We start from the raw sequence: 16,728 nt of genomic DNA, 5'->3' as shown, positions 1-16,728 counted from the left end.
GCAGGATCTGCGCGGTGCGTCGGACTGAAAAGTGAAGGCTAAGGTTGCAAAGCCGAGTTTGAGCAATAATTTTAAAAAGTATTACGGCGGCATTCTCTTCCTGTAAGGAAACATTGAATACGCACTATATTTCAGTTGTGACGGATCAAGTTTCACGTGACTCGGTAATCTCAAGAGAGAGTGAAACCTGTACGCGATCGAAAATGATCGGGATCTTACTCTGAGCACCGCAAAAAATCAAATAGCCAATAAATAACCTGTTACAAAATGCACTTGTGCGCTCGAGTAGGCCTTAACAATGTATTCATTATAACAAGTGTTTTAAATACTTGTTTTAAAAACACCCAGTTGATATTTTATGTAAAAGCTATTTAACCTGAACTCATGAGGTAAAATAAACACTAAACAGAAAGCTCTGACTAAGATCTCATGTCTTGCTAATTGACTCGAGAGACGTTACGATGACAGGGTGTTAACGCACCCTCCTCGAGCCAGTTTAATATTCGTATACCGAGTGTTTATTCTTCATTCCTCCTATGAAGAGGAATTTCCTGTAATTTGTTATTTATCGTTAAAGGGAAAATTGGTTGTTGATACATTGTGCAGACAACTAGCGGAAGTTACCTGACCAGCTCAGAATAAAGTATAAAAATTACGTTTTTACCGTTTGTCCGTATGGAGGTTTATAATGTCCGTTTTTTTTGTTACATTTATGCCCAAAGACGTGTAACCACCCATACTAACCACTTATACCAGTTCAGGGTCATGGAGGATCCAGAGCCTATCCTGCCAAGCAACTGGCACCATGTAGGGTCCACCCTGGACAGGACGCCTGTCCCTCACAGGACAAATATGCAAGCACGCACACCAGGGTCAAGCCAGTTAGCCTACCAGTATGTCTTTGGACTGTGAGAGGAAACACACACAAAGGCGGGAAGAACTTCCAAACTCCACGCAGACAGCATCCCAGGAATTGAAGCCACGACCCCAGAGCTGCACTAAAGACGGCCAGTTGAAATTAATGATGTCGGGATTTTTCAAATCTGTAAGGACATGTTAATTACTTCTTTGATTCTGAAGAAGTCTTCATGGTTGATGAGTCAGTGCCTTTGAGGATGCTGAATTCTTAAATTACATCCCTCATTGTACTCTTTATTCCAGACTAAAAAGATTCAGTTCTTTTATCCTGTCAGTATAAAACAATCATCTAAGCCCAAGAATGTATCAGGTTGCTTTTTGCTGGACAGATACCATAGAAACAGCAGCTTTTCTGTAACATGGTGAGCAAAAGCACATGCAATATTCTGTTTGATTCATCTTTGAAACATACATAAAGAAAAATAGACAAGTTACAAGTCCTACTTACTGATTTGAACTTGAAAACACTGCATTACTACAAAGTGTGAGGCAACAAAATAAACGACACTACTACCCTAATAATAGGTCTAATTGGACGTTCGTCCCTCACAGGTTGTATCATTTTATAAATTTGGTGTAAAGAATTAGGGAGATTAACATATTGATAATTCAATGTCTGTTATTATTGTAATCCTCAACACTTCTAGCTTAAGGTTTCATTAAAAAAGCAGCCACAAACGCAAATTTAGATTGAATTATAAATTAAATTATTCTAGAAGATTATTAAAAGAGGACTTTGATTTATTCTAAATAAATTGAATAAAAACAAAACAGAAGATTTACCCCTTTGTCATAAATAATCATCTAGTTTAACTCCCACCTATATACATTTTATTAGTAGTAGGAAAAGGCATCGTTGTCTTCTTTTCAAAGCAAATAAGGCCAAACTGTGCCTAGCTGGTGTTATCTTCTTTAAGTTAATCATGTTGAATGTGTGTAGTGTGATAGGTGGTCCATCTGGACCAGAATTTCCAAATCAATGGCCCAGTATGCTGTCTGGGGTGACATGAGGACACTGTGCTGTAGGAGGTGCCATCCTTTGGATGAGGTGTTATACCAAGGCCTTAACTACTTGGTTATTAAAGATCCCTTGGCCCTTTTTGATAGAATGTTAACCTATCAAAACCCTACCTGGGGATGTCTTAACCCCAGTGGGTGCTGTAAAGTACAATATACTCTGGGATTGCAAAATCTAGCCTTAAGTTCCCCCTTAATTCAAATGGAGAAGCAATTTCACACTTCCCTGCCTGATCTATTGAGCAATGGGCCTGTTGTGCATCATCCAGGTGGATGCTGCCCTTCAGAGCTACAGTAGATGTGGGGTCAATGAGTTTCTCCTCTGTTCTGTATATATAATGCTTTTGGATCTTTTGAGATGAAAAGTGGTACAGAAATGCAAGGAATTATATTAATGATAACACTCGTCTTATATTAGAGTCAGCATAACTACACTCACATTTTATAATGGCTATCAAAAGTGTTCTTCCCCTTGGAATTTATCACATTTCACTGTGTTACAGTATCGTATCACAATGTACAGTATACATTTGGGTGTTTCTGCTATCAAGGGAAGGTTATAAGAAAATGTCCAAGGCATCCCCCAAAGCACAGTAAAGTCCACTAAAAAGAAATGTAGAAAATATGGCACAGTTGTGAAACTATTTTAAAATTGCTGTTCACCAACTTCTGCCATCCAACCTGAGAGAGTTTCAGCAATTTTGCAAAGAAGAATGGGCAAGAATTGCAGTGTCCAATTGTGCAAAGCTGGTAGAAACTTATCCAGGAAGGCTCATGACTATAATTTCTGCCAAATGTGCCTCTACCACATATTGAACTACTACTGTTTGATATTGATTCAAACGGTAGTAGTTCAAGAAGATAGCTGTATCAGCATGCCTAGGCTCCAAAGGAACAAGTAATGGTCTATTCCATGCTGAAAAGAGAAGAAAAGAAACACTTCAGCTGTGGAGCCTTCTTCGGGTGTGGGTAAATTACAGTATGTAATCAGTTATTTTCTGTTTTAAATTTATAATGAATGTAGGAAGATCTGTAGAATTTTGTCTCCACTTTGACATTCTAGAGTGTTTTGTGTTAATCAATGGCAAAAACGCCAAGTTAAATACATCATGATTCTGTATTGTAACACAATAAAATATAGAAAAAAGTCTGGGGGATGTGGTGATACTTGTGATAGCCATTGTAATGCATGAAATGACAGAGTGTGATCCACTGCTGTCCTGAACCTTAATCTGAACCTTATCGGAAACCAGTGCCTGAAGGCATCTGTTATTTTTTGGCTGTGCTGGAGCACTAAAGTCCCAGTTTATTTTCCCCTATAATAAAACCATGGGAACAGAGGCAATTGCAGGTGTGTTTTTGCACAACCCTTTCACTAACATTTGTCACATGGTCACAACTCTATTCCACAGTCTGCAAAAGTTGCACTCATAGGAGTTCTCCACAGACAGCTGCGCAGCATCAAAAATGACAACTTCAGTCGGTGTCTTTAGAGTGCACTGTAACGCTGACGGCACAGTCATTTCTGTCTTGCTAAAAATCCAAATCCATTTGGCAAAAGAGAAACATAATTAATTCCATGATGCCTTTCAGTAATAATTTCTAAGCGCGCTGTGGATATTGTTTGCCAGATATCTACTGGCTCATGGATTATAGAGCAGAGAGGCTTGAGTTGTTTTTGTAGGATGCTGTACATGAGGAAGAAAAAGTCTCTGCTAAGCCTACCCAGTTCATATGACCTCTACACTGCACTTTATAAAGTAGGATAATGAAAATACCTGAGCAGTAAACACAGCATTCCCAGCAAGTTCTGATGTCTGCCTTAAGGTGTAACAGTACATAAGAAGATAAGAAAGGATACAAACAATACAGTAGGTCATTCAGCTCATCTAGCTTGTGTGATGGTAGTTAATTGATCCAAGTATCTCATCCAGCCGTTTCTTGAAGGAGCCGGGGTTTCAGTTTCAATCACCTGGCTGGATAGCCTGTTCCACACCACCACGCCCCTTTGTGTAAACACGTCTCCGGTTTCTGGTTTTAAATTCATTTCCATGTAGTCTCCACCTATGTGCTCTGGTTAGTGTGTCACTGTTTATTCTGAAGAATTTCACTGGCTTTACCTTGTCAATGTAGTTGACAAAGTTTAGAATATTTGTATCAAGTCCATCTTCTCTTTAAGACCATATTAATACACGTTTCTGTAAAACATCCAGGTTAACAAATATGAGATAGAAAAGACAAAAAGCTGTGGGAAATGCAACTACAGAATTTGACAGATACGATGACAATGTTTTTTAATTCGAATCGCCCATTATTTTTGTTATACCTTTTTAATAGCCTTTAGCGTTTCTTTCACGTCTCAGCTCGGAGCTACAAACCTCTCTTGCGCTCACAGTATGCGTAGGCTCCTCTAACCACTCAAAGTGGCTGAAAAACACGAACCTGATTAAGAGTTTGTTACGCAGAAAATTTAATTGAAAGAATAATTCACAAGTCCTATATATTGGTATTTGTTACAGTGACAGTTTGCCTTAGAATTTTCACTTTTAACCTTAATACATATATATACAATATGTCAAATACAATATGTCAAAGCATCTGGTACATAATAGAATGTGCATTTCAAATTACCCTGCAACTCACAACTGGCAGCCCACTGTAGCTAAGCAGGTGTGAGCCTGGTCAGTCCCTGGATGAGAGACCTCCTGGGAAAAACTAAGGTTGCTGCTTGAAGAGGTATTAGTGGGGCCAGCAGGGGGAGCTCACCCTGCGGTCTGTGCTGGTCCTAATGCCCCAGTATAGTGACTGTAAAAAGATGCCGTCGTTTGGATGAAACATAAAGCCAAGGTCCTGACTCTCTGTGGTCATTAAAAACTCTCGAAAAGAGTAGGGGTGTTATCCGGATGTTCTGGCCAAATGTCCCACTGGTCCTTACCCATCATGGCCTCCTAATAATCCCCATCTATGAACCGGCTTCATCACTCTGTTCTCCTCCAGGCTGATAGCTGATGGTCGTATCATCTAGGTGGTGGTGGAGGGTAGTCCCTATTATGTGTAAAGCGCTTTGAGTGGAGTTTCCAGAAAAGCACGGCTCATGGGGTAGAGGAGGAGTGATAAAGGGACAATACTGTACTGTAACCTCTCTTCGGAAGAGGGTTCATTCATTTTTGATGGTCTGCTAGTTTGAAAGAATCAACCTCTTGGACTGTAGGGGGAGCCAAATTTTTTTTAAAAACTTTGCTGATCAGAAAATAGCAACTCCTATTCATACTCAAGAGCATTATACTAATTATACACATTTCTAAACAGAAAGAGACAGTTATATAGTGTTACATAAAAATAACCACATATGTTCCTTTCAACCTAAGTACCAGTATTCCTTTTTCTCAAAGCTCTGTTTTTTTATACCGTTCAGACCAAGATGCTTCTAAAACAGTACATGAATCATTCACAATTGTAATGTGAGTAGATCCATAAAGGCATATTTTCCTAGTAAGAGAGACAGCAAGCTGGAGTCCTGCTTGGACCTAAAATTGAGAGTTTAGAACATTGATTAAGCTAACCAGCATTGAAAGGTAATAATAATAATAATAATAATAATAATAATAATAATAATAATAATAATAATAATAATAATAATAATAATAATCATTTATCTTTTTTATTATTATTATTGGAGATGAGAGTAGCAGTGTATTTTATCATTCATGTCCATCAGACTAATAGGATACCACATGCATAGTCTGGGCATCTAATAATGGTAAAGGACCAAATAACAGACTTATTATTTCCAGAGTTTGCTGGAGACATCTATATATATCTAATTAAAAGAGGGGTGATCCAACGCAACATCTAAATCCCCATATAGATTCAGCACGATGATGTGGCAAAATCTCCGTCCAGAAAAATGCATGGGCTCAAAGGCATGTCCTGCAGTGACAGACTGGAGGAGATTATTTTTTTAGTATTAAAGAAAACTATGAGAAGACCTGATTAGGGATGTCAGAATCCCCACAGGGATTGACAATGTCCACCCAGGGCACGTTTTAAGAATAAATAATGAAACAAGCACTAGATGACACAAACACAGGGAAGTGCATTTAAAATCAATAGCAGGAAGCACCTGAAAGTTGTGGGTGTAGTGAACAACCTGCCAATATCCTGGCTTCTTTCGGGCTTGATGGGCTGAATGGTCTCTTGTGTGCACTGTAACTGTTCTCTTGTTATTCATTTTAGCTTGTCTGAAAATGTTCTCCAATCAGTGTGAATGGGAGCCTTACATATTCTGGAGTACTGCACACCTTAAACCAACAACTGAAACATTGTGTTTTTCTTTTCATCGTGGAACCAACCTTGACTCGTTCCTTTGCAGCCTACCCATGCTGATGCTCCTGCCTACTTGAACTACTTAAACCAACAATGCCTGGATGTCTCCAGATGGATAGAGGCCAGGAAACAGTCACTTACACCTGGAAGGATTGGTGACAACTGCTCTGCTCTGTGATGGACTCTGGGCAGCAATAATCTCATTAGCCCAGACCCATGCATGAGGTGAGGTGACGGCTAAGGAAGTAGGAGTGGAAAGACTGCATCACTCAGAACGCTGGTGAAAAATTGAAACTAGGAGAGTTGTGAAACTGGCGCTGTCTCAGATAGTCCCCCTATGCATAGAGGAGAAGATATCTGTGAGGCATACTCCAGTGGACAATGGGACCTTAGTGCTTTCGTTATGAGCACTACCCACATTTCCTTCTCCCTCTTCTTATTTGCACATTTCTTTTAAAGGGAGACATTAAATGAATGTGTAAAATCACATATGACTGAAGATCTCTGGTAGAATTTAGGATGTTTCAGGTAATATTTCTTTTTTGAGATCAGATTTTTCATATTCATTGATATGAATATCAATATTATATCTTATATTGATAAGAAGAACATCAGAACGGAAGTTACAAAATCCTGAAGAACATCAAAAATGTTACTCCTTCCTTCTCTTCTCCCCCACAGTGGTCTCTTCATCCCTCCCCAGACCCCAAGTTAATCAAACCCCAGCCAGTCTTTCATTTATTCTAATCACAACATCTCTCCTGAGGAGAATCTGAATATTTGCTCTGGCAGTAGAAAGTTCTAGCATCACTATGTCCACTGTAATGACGACTGTTGCTGTGTCAGCAGGCTATGATGAGGGTGCCGGCGCTGTGCAATCACTTTGCCAGTGAGGTAAAGTTTCCTTTGACACCCCTTTATCTGACATCGTGAGCTCTCATTAAGCAGTGGCATGGCTGGATCCAGTGGAATGTTTCTTCCAATCATTCTGGACAATACAGATATCAGGTGACCTCAAGTACGATTAACCTCTGTTTAAACCTCCCAAAACATCAGCATAAAAGTGCCAGGTGTGTTGAGAGTCCAAAGTTTGCATAGAAGATCCGGAAGTTTCGGGAAATTTCTGACGACACAAATTTTGCCAAACACAAAATGGTGAAAGGTGACTGTTAGCTCAATCCACAAACAGTGCTCGATTTTGTCACTGATGTTTCCGGCGAATCTCAGTTCTATACAGCATTTACTTCAACGCTAAGTTTCAGTCCCTTGGCACATTGGTGTGTTGACCGTCTACAAAACCATGGACAAACTTTCAACCAGGAGTTGAAGACTTCCCCGTCTTGAAGAATTTTACTGTCCTTAAAAAGCAGAGTGCAAGGCATAGTTTTTAAAAAGGTTTGCGTGGACCCATAGAATTCAATGCAGACCTTATTTGTTCATTCACTGTAAATTGCAATTTCATTACCATTTATACATTTTCTATGTTTTTAGAGAAGGATTTTGTGTCAGGGGCTGGATTTTAATGTTTGTGGACAACACAAAACATGACTTCTGTGCTGAGATCCCCTAGATCACATGATATTGTGATACCAGGGTCTGTGGCACACTGTCTCACTGCTCACACCAAGCAATATTAAAACACACGGACTCCCAGGGAGCATGGAACAAGCCGTTCTGTCATGCTGTTGAAGCCGACACTCTGGCTTCCTTCAGAAAACAGCTGGATCTGGGATTCAATGAGAAGCTATAACCACCAAATGGACCAGATAAGCAGAATGACTTCCTCTCATCTGTAATCATTCTTAACTTTCTTCTAAAACTGGAGACTAAGCTAAGTGCAGCTGAGTGCAGAGTAGCCACCTGCTCTTATAAAGAAGTCTTGCAGTGCTTCATGTGGCACATATGTCTCTTGAGTTTGCATGTCTCCTGTTTGTCCCTTAAAAAAATGTATCGTTAGCAACTGCTACTGTACATGTGGCTTGAGAGCGTTTCAGGTGGAAAATGTATTGCTAATTGAAGAACTGTGTTAGCCGTTGGGTCCTGCAAAATTGCATCTCTGGATTTTACACTCATTTACAGTTGTAGAATTTCAACAAACCCAGACTGTGTGTGTTCAAACAATCATTGCACAATCCTAATGGTTAACATGCATGCGTTCTCTCATTCCCTGGCCCGGTACAAGAGATCTTCACTTAATTATTTCAGGGATGAATTTCTTGGCTTTGGCCACAGAGCCACCGCACCCCTTCCTGGAATTGGATGGATTGGATTGGTTAGGATTAGGGTTAAGCTTTCACCTATAATTTTGCGTTTTTTTGTGTTTCATGTTTTCTCCATATCCAAGAACAGTTTTTATGCAGTATATTTCTTTTAGTTGTATATCTTTGCCACATTCTTTGTCTAACAAATTCACTCAGACCGAGAGGGCTGAATGGGAAGAAATTGATTTAGGTTCGATCCTTGGCTCGGACTGCCTTCCTCTCCACATTCCGTGTACAATGTTTCAGAACACCAGAGTTCGGAGTGTTTCCGTCCCATTAAACACTAGCTTTTTTGGGGGATGTGTTTATCTGTGTGGTATATAGTTTACAATGAAGCAGCAACAGAGAATTCTGTGGAATACCGCATTCATAGCACACACACACAAAAAAACGAGACGTACTCTTTTAACAAAGCTTTTCAACGTTTCTCATGAAAAGGGATGTTACTCTACTGTACAGAAAGCCAGGCGGGTTTAACAGATCTAATTCCTGAACTACTGCCACACAGGTGTTCAAAGAAATTGAACTAGCTCAAGGAATGCGAGTGGAAAGCAGAACATTGAACAAAAACCACATGCTGAACAAGCACACTTTTCTGCTTATTAAATGACAGCTTTGGAATTAAATAAAATTAAATGATAAACACACATTTAGGGAAATTCGTCAGTAGTTCTGCGCACATCTGTTTTATTTTTTTTCTACGAAGGAAAGATTGAACAGTTTTGCTCATCCATAATGCCCTTCTCATCTGGGGACAAAAGGCTAATGTTAGGCCATGTATCTAGAAACAGTCTTTGTTCAAATCAAGTTAATTTTAATTTGTTTTATTTGCAGTCACCTGCTTCATATTCTAGGACATATGTGACATATTATTTGCACAGAAAATGCGAAAAATTGATAGCTTTTCTTTTATTTAAACATAATTGAGGAACTGGGACTCCGAAAAAGACTCTGCATTGATCTGACACAGGTTGGCATTCTTCTCCGGCTATTTTGAGCTCGTACGCTGGTGGTGCCACATATTCTGTCCTGGCACATGTGAGTATCCCTTACAAGAACCGACAGAGGGGGAGCTGGGGGGAGCGGAGAGGGGGGCGAGTGGGGGGTCGCGGGTTGCTTTATTTGTTTGTGACAAAGAGGACAATTGCTCTCCAGAGCAGGACTGAGCACGAGGCAGGCTGCTCTGCGCCAATGATGCCAGCGGGCGCAGCTGGTTCAGGAGCAGAACACACTGGGCACACAGTGTTTGAGGGTGACCTCAACACTTATCTGGTACCTCTCCTCCAGAGAGGCTATCTGGACTCCTCAATCTTGCTGTTCCTGTGGATAGAGTTGCTTTGTTTCTAAATGTGTTCATTTATGCAGTGCTTATTAGAGATTTATTTAGCAATTAGTGGATGTATCTATTTTGTGGACGGAATGGGGGTACAGTGGTTAGCTTTGTTGCCTTGCAGCACTGGGGCCCTGGGTTTGATTCCTTGGGTGCCATCTGTGTGGAGTTTGTATGCTCTCCCCATGTTTATGTAGGTTTCATGGTGCTCTGCTTTATTCCTACAGTCCAAAACATACTGGTAGGTTAATTTGCTCCTGGAAAAATAAAGTGGTTAGAAATGGATGTGTGCATGTACAGTAATTCATTTTCATTGAATGCTCTTGTTTTGCTGTTGTATGTTGCATATTTTGCCATTCCCAGTTCTGCATTATTTCAAACATTTTGCACATTCACCTTGTACCAGTTTCTCCAGTCCTTCTGCTGAAGCCCCAAGTCCAGTTAATCTGAAATCACTCATTTCTTGAAAATCAGAATCACTGTGGGATTTGGAGCAAGTCGACACATAACTTGTTCATTTCTAAATTAGGAAAGTTCTAGTCCTCGTTGGCTGAATGGGACTCGGACTGTGGTCCTATTTTATTTATATAAAACTTAATTCAACAAATCCCTGCTTAATTGAATATAATTTTGCATTTCTTTAGAAATAGCTCCTATTACACCTGCTGCACTGGGTCTCCAGGAGAAAGGTCGGACACAAAGGTCCGGCCTTGTAAAAAGAAAAAGATACAAAGTAAGTTGAATCCATATTCAAGTTTACTGGACCTGAGTTTATCACATTTTCAGACTTGTCCCTTGAGTCTGTCACAGGTCCAGGATTGTTAGTATGCATTCCTTCAGTTGGGTTGACTGGAGTATCTTGCTCAATGGGAGCAGCATAGCATAGAGGCAGCCCACAGCCCAAAGGGTAGTGGTATAGCATAGAGGATTGGTCTTTGGGTTTATAATAGGTGAGCTCTAACAGACAGGAAAAGTGCAGCTTGCTAAAGGCAACATAGCTCATTCTGCACTTACTTACTATGCCATGGGACAATAATTGAACTTGCTTTTCTCATTCAGAGAATAAAGGCAGCCCACAGGGTAGTGGCATAGCACAGAGGATTGGTCTTTGGGTTCATTAATAGGTGGGTTGGAGATTCAAGTACCAGCTGTGCAGTATTTTACCTCAGTTTTTCCAGTCCATGGGGAAATGGGGACCAGCCCTTTTATGCTGGGGGGTAATTCCTGCGATGGACAGGTGTCCTATCCAGGAAGGAAGGGGGAGTAATGTGCTCTGTAGTCCACAGACACCTCAATAAGCCCAATGAGCTGATGGTCTTGGATACAAAAAGAAACACCATGTTCAAGTGTGACACAGCATTGTCAACAGCAGATACTTAAACCCACAACCTTTCAGTTGAGAATCCACAGCAGAGATAAAAAATGGATAAGTGATTACTGCTCTGGCCTTCCCTCTAGAAGGTTGTAGGTTCAAACTCCATATAGCACACTGCTATTGCTCCTTCTTGAGAAAAATATTTCCATAAGGTTTTTTTTGGAAAATGCCATCTAGTCTAAGTGGATACAAACCTATGTGGGTTTGTAAAATACTGTAAATCCTGCCAAATAAACAAATGAATATTGCTGACCCCGATACAGTTGTCAGAAAATGTCCGCATCTTGTACCTTTTTTTTTCTCTCCAAAGAGAAATGAATTGAAGGGGAGCCACGAAACCTTTAAATTGACCACAAAGAGGGGACTGTTTTAATCAGAAACATGGTCCATTCGTATTGTCCCATTCAATCACAACAAAGCTCTCTTCTGTACATGCAAAGCCTACTCACTGAAAACAAAGGGCGTAATGATTCGCTCTTCAGTTTTGTGTATCAAAACAAATTCAGACCAGGGCCAGTAACAGACAGTGCCCACTTCTGTTGTAAGTTTTACTTACTTATCATGAATTCCTGTAGCATGGCTGCAGATTTTAGCTATACCTAAATTCATACGCAGCTTGGTCTTTTCTTGGTGTTGCAAGAGATTTGTACTTGTATCATCCGTTTCAATGATCTGTGAAACAAGTCAGTGGTCTTTAGTGGTCCATCGCCGCTTAACATGATTAATTTCATTATCTGTTGAGCAGACGAAGCTGACAGGGAAGAAAAGGCTCGGCGCAGAATAAAATTATATTTGTATATTCAATAGGAGGGAGAAAACAGAACGCAAAAAAACACACCACTTGTACACAAAGCCTCATTAAAATATGTATTGAGCTGGAGTGAATATTTGAGTTCTAACAGACAGCAAAAGTGCAGCTTGCTAATGGCAACACGGCTCATTTCTCTGCTTATTTACTATGCCATGGGACAATAATTGAACTTGCTTTTGTCTTTCTTTTCTCATTCAGAGAATAAAGGCGGCCCACAGGGTAGTGGAGAGCCCTGCCGAAGCAAGTCGCTTATTAAAATTCAATGGGTCTTTAGCCAGCATCCCACAGCCACGCATGGTGCCTGAACACTATTCTTCTAGAGGTCTCACATGAACTTGACCCACTGCAAAAAAAAAGATCTATTCAGATTAGATCATTTTTCTCTTCACTTTGTGCCTCAAAGTTGCCTGAATAATACTATACAGCATGGCGGCCTTGTGTTTAACATATCTTGCAAAGTTATGGCTGGAGAAGTATTTAACAGCTTACGGTTAGCTTAAATCATTTTGCAATACTGGGTTATACCGCTCACTAACTTGCCTGTATTTGTACAGAAGGCAATGTACACAGACGCTGCTCAGCCCAGTGAAGAGGTGTCTGATGGAAGGGGAGCTCTGACACTGCCGCTGCATACAAATGTAGAAAACGTTTTGAAATGAATGACAGCAAAGGTACAGAAGGAGAAAGCAGAGGAGTTAATGCACTGATGAGAAAATAATTGAGCTGTGCATTATCTACCAGCTTAAAACAACGAGACCAGGTACGAATGCAAATATTAGCTAGGGAGGAAAGTGAGTGTAACAGAGACGGTCCACAGTCACTGAATAAAACGTGCAACAGAAAGGCGATCACAATGTTGTTTGGATGACAATATCCTACAGAAGCGGCCCGATATTCAAGGGACACGATCAGCCTGTGTAAAAGCACATAGGATTCTATTACAGAATCCATGAGCACTGTTTACTGCCAACCCTCCAGTACGTTCTAGAACATCCACCTTCTTATCACTTCTCCCAGTTCAGAGTCGAGTAAGAGCAACGGGCGCAAGGCAGGGTACATCCTGGACAGGACGCCAGTCCATCCCAGGGCACACATAGACTCCAGCATGCTCCCACCAGGGCCAGTTTTCCCAGGAGCCAATAAACCCACCAGCACTTCTTCAGACTGTGGGAGGAAACCAGAGCACCCGGAGAAAACCCACACGAACAGGGAGAACATACAGACTCCACACAGACGGCACCCGAGGGCCGCAGTGCTGCTTGGCAGCAATGCTAACCTCTCTGCCCCTATGCCGCCCGTGCACTAGAACAATTTGTTATAAAAAAATGGCTGGAGATAACGTTGAATCGATTATTCAGGGCCTGCCCTGATGTTTTGTGGCTTTTTAAAAGGGGAACTAAAAGTGTGGCGCACTTCCTTTGCAGCCTGTGCAGATGACCCGTAAATCTATTATCATGAGTATGTTTCATTTCAGCGTGGTGCTTTTAATTTGATGCCGAGGCACGGGTAATTACTGGCAGAGCCTTGTAAAAGAGAGAAGTGGTTCTGAATTAATGGACGTGTGCGTTACTGGAACTGCACTGATGGGCTCAGTCAAAGGGTCTGAGTTGTTCTGCTGTCTTCTGTTCACGGCCTGCTGTCTTTCTTTATTCGAAAGATAATTTCACCAAACCGTTAATAAAGTTTGAAAGAGTAATAGTGCAGAGGGCATTAAAAATTAGAATACATTAAAAAAAACGGAAGGCAACAAGAATTCGTTTGATTATTTCTCAAAAGGACGGTGCACACACTGCAGCACAAAAAAACATCACACCAAAAATATTCAGATTAGATCATTGTCTCTTATCTTACTCCTATTCTCATTCCAGGTAAATCAGAAATGGTGGTGTGAAAGAAATTCCAAAGATTTTTTTGTGTTGACTAAATAGTCTTGCAATAAAGTGACCACCAAAATTAGGTTGTTATTCTATTGCTAATACACGTGTCTTCTGACCTTCATTATTGTTTCTCCCTCCCAAAAATAAACCACTCACTAATGACAGAAATTTAGAATTCAATCTTATCAATAGGCTTTGTTATTTTGGGATTGAAATGGTCTTTTTGAATTTCTGATTGTGTTCTTTTTTGTCTTATTTATAATTTGACTGGCGTGTAATGTTTTTGAACAAAACAATACAAACCGTGCTTTTAAAGCAAATGAAAAAGGTGATTTTTACCTTTGCCTAGTTTGAAAGCGAGTTCGAAAGTTGAAATGGAACATCTTGGAAACAAAATATTTACTTTTGCATAGTAATTGTTGCTGTTTTTGCCAGTTGTGCCTTTTATAGAGATGCTGTCTTTTTCTACCCTCCCAGAAGCAGAAGTACGAACTCCCCCCTGTCTTCGATTGCCCAATCGAGCGCCAGTAGAGCACCACCTTCTCCGGCAGGCCTTATCTGAGCACAGCTGGCGGTCATATCGGCTGTAGCCTCCCAGTCGTGTATGAACTCCCTCTGCCACACTTCCCTTTTCTCCGTGCGCTTCGGCAGGAAATGATCGCCGCAATGTGATCCAAGCAGCAGTCGGTTATTTCAGCAATTATTTCGAGAGCATGGTGCAGAATACGCAGCAAGCCAAGGCCTGCCTGGGTGACTTTAGGGTTTGGAACTGCAGACTCTATAATAGAGCAGACAGACCTCCCCGGGGGCGGTGAAGCGCGCTGCAAAGCAAAAAGAAACGACGTCTCCTCTCCATTCCAAGAACAGTCAGGATGACAAATGTTACGCGCACGTTTCATGCCATTCGCTTGCGCCAACGAGAAAAAGAAGAAAACACGTTTTGATTCAGGAGGGTTGTTGGGGGGCATTCAGGCATCTTGGTTTTAATTTTTCATTTCGTTTAACGTTGAAAGCTAAAAGTCCTCAGAAATGATCTGGTCACTGCGTTATTTCAGAAAGATATTTAAATAAACGACCTAAAAGAAGTGAAGTTCAACAACAACTAGGTGGTGATTCAAATTATTATTTGCGTATTACCGTTAACATCGTTTGAAATAAGTTATGAAAGGCAAACTTACTTCGCTCTGTATTTTTAGGTAATCAATAAATCACCACAGTCTGTAGAACCACTGAAATTTGGTTTTCACTTACCCTTAACCAGTTGTTCCTAACCCTGGCCTTGGAGGAATAGAGATTGTATATTTCCAAATGTAATAAAAAACTAGCTGGTATCTTGCTAGTTGTACACCAGGAAATGAGATGTTATCCACACGTCAGTGATGTAACTCTTCCAACACTCGCTCAAGACAGAGGTAGTACCCATGGGCTGGAGATTTGTTCATATAAGAAAGGTGACAGAACCAAGTAATTACACATGAATACTTCTGATTCATGTTACAAATGAAACAATTAGAACTAAAGTAAAGGATAATCTATATGGAAAAATGAGGAAAGTGACAGCATGCATTTAGAAAAGGTATGTCTTGCTTCTCATATAAAAATAACCACAGCAGAAGCAGTAAATGAAAGTCAAAAGGCTTTAGATAAAATGTAAGAATGGGCAAAGACATGGCAGATTATATGTAGTGTAGACAAGTGCAGAATACTACATGCAAACAGTAAAAACATCATCTACAAAACACAAAATGGGCATCTCTGACATCAACGAAGCTAGAACTTATGTTGACACATTATTTACATTTTGTGTGGGGAAGCAAATTAAACAGCAAGCAAAAATGTATGACCAGGATACATGTGTTTTCCCAAAGGGTGATGGGAGTGTGGAACAATCTACCCAGGCATGTTGTTATAGCCTGCACCCTGGTTTCTTTTCAAGAACCAATCGGATCAAATCCCTGTATCAGTTAGCTACTAAAGACCGAACAGGCGTATCCATTTGAACTTTTCTTCCATTCTTAACACTGTGTTAAGATCTGGTTTTTGGTCCAGCCCAGTTCTAAATCATAGGTTGACTGCTTCCAGTTTTGTTGCAGATTTGTACTGTACATTTTCTATCAGCTCTGAAAAGGGCCAGTGGGATTTGTAATCGGTATCAGCCCTGTACCAATTTTTATCTTTCATTCACATGTTTTATCTTTCATTCACCTGTAAGTGAGTGGAGTGTCCATAAAAGAACTAAATAAGTATAAGCAATTATTTTTTATTATGTTGCTTGATGCAACCAATCGGACTTCCACAGAAGGAAAAAAGCTCATTGCTGGAGTGTCTGATACAGAGCAAGTCCAGCCAATGGCCAACAAGTTGAGGAGTCAGTAGCCTTGAAGTTGGGCATGTGTGACACTCAGGACTGACTGAAGAAACAAGTTAAATACAAGTCTAAACCACACCTACTCACAGATATACAAAAGCAGATCAATGAAGTCATCAGTTAGCCCTGGTGATGTAGAGCTCAAATTATAATTATAAGCTAACAGATCCAGAGTTCCTCCAGGACCAAGGGTGGGAACCACTATCCTTTACAGCCTTGTCTATGACTCCCTGAATCCTCCTGCTTCTGTGCATCCTATGTGGGCTGTACGTGGATTATAAAAAGGCTTTTGAGAGTAGCAGCGGAAGATACATTTGTAACCTCATTTTGCTCTCCGAAAAAAAAAAAAGTTCTATAAGATTTAACTAATTTCGAAATTCCACTGAGCTGCAATGTGACTTCCCATGTATATATAGTGTATTTTAGAGATACAGTGTACTGTATA

At 40.4% G+C, this 16,728-nt stretch overlaps 1 long non-coding RNA gene across 1 annotated transcript; it reads left to right on the top strand.

Annotated features, from left to right (window-relative positions):
- Nucleotides 1-13: 13 nt before the first annotated feature.
- LOC138240818 (uncharacterized) lies at nt 14-1,155 on the top strand. The gene is made up of 2 exons (XR_011190068.1): nt 14-164; nt 757-1,155. It is a non-coding gene; the product is annotated as an uncharacterized lncRNA (long non-coding RNA).
- The last annotated feature ends 15,573 nt before the right edge of the window (nt 1,156-16,728 follow it).

This window comes from Lepisosteus oculatus, chromosome 7 (assembly GCF_040954835.1).
Source record: "Lepisosteus oculatus isolate fLepOcu1 chromosome 7, fLepOcu1.hap2, whole genome shotgun sequence".
In the NCBI taxonomy this organism is placed as follows: Eukaryota; Metazoa; Chordata; class Actinopteri; order Semionotiformes; family Lepisosteidae; genus Lepisosteus; species Lepisosteus oculatus.
Note: the sequence above shows the minus strand (reverse complement) of the source record. Positions and strands in the feature narration are given on the sequence as shown.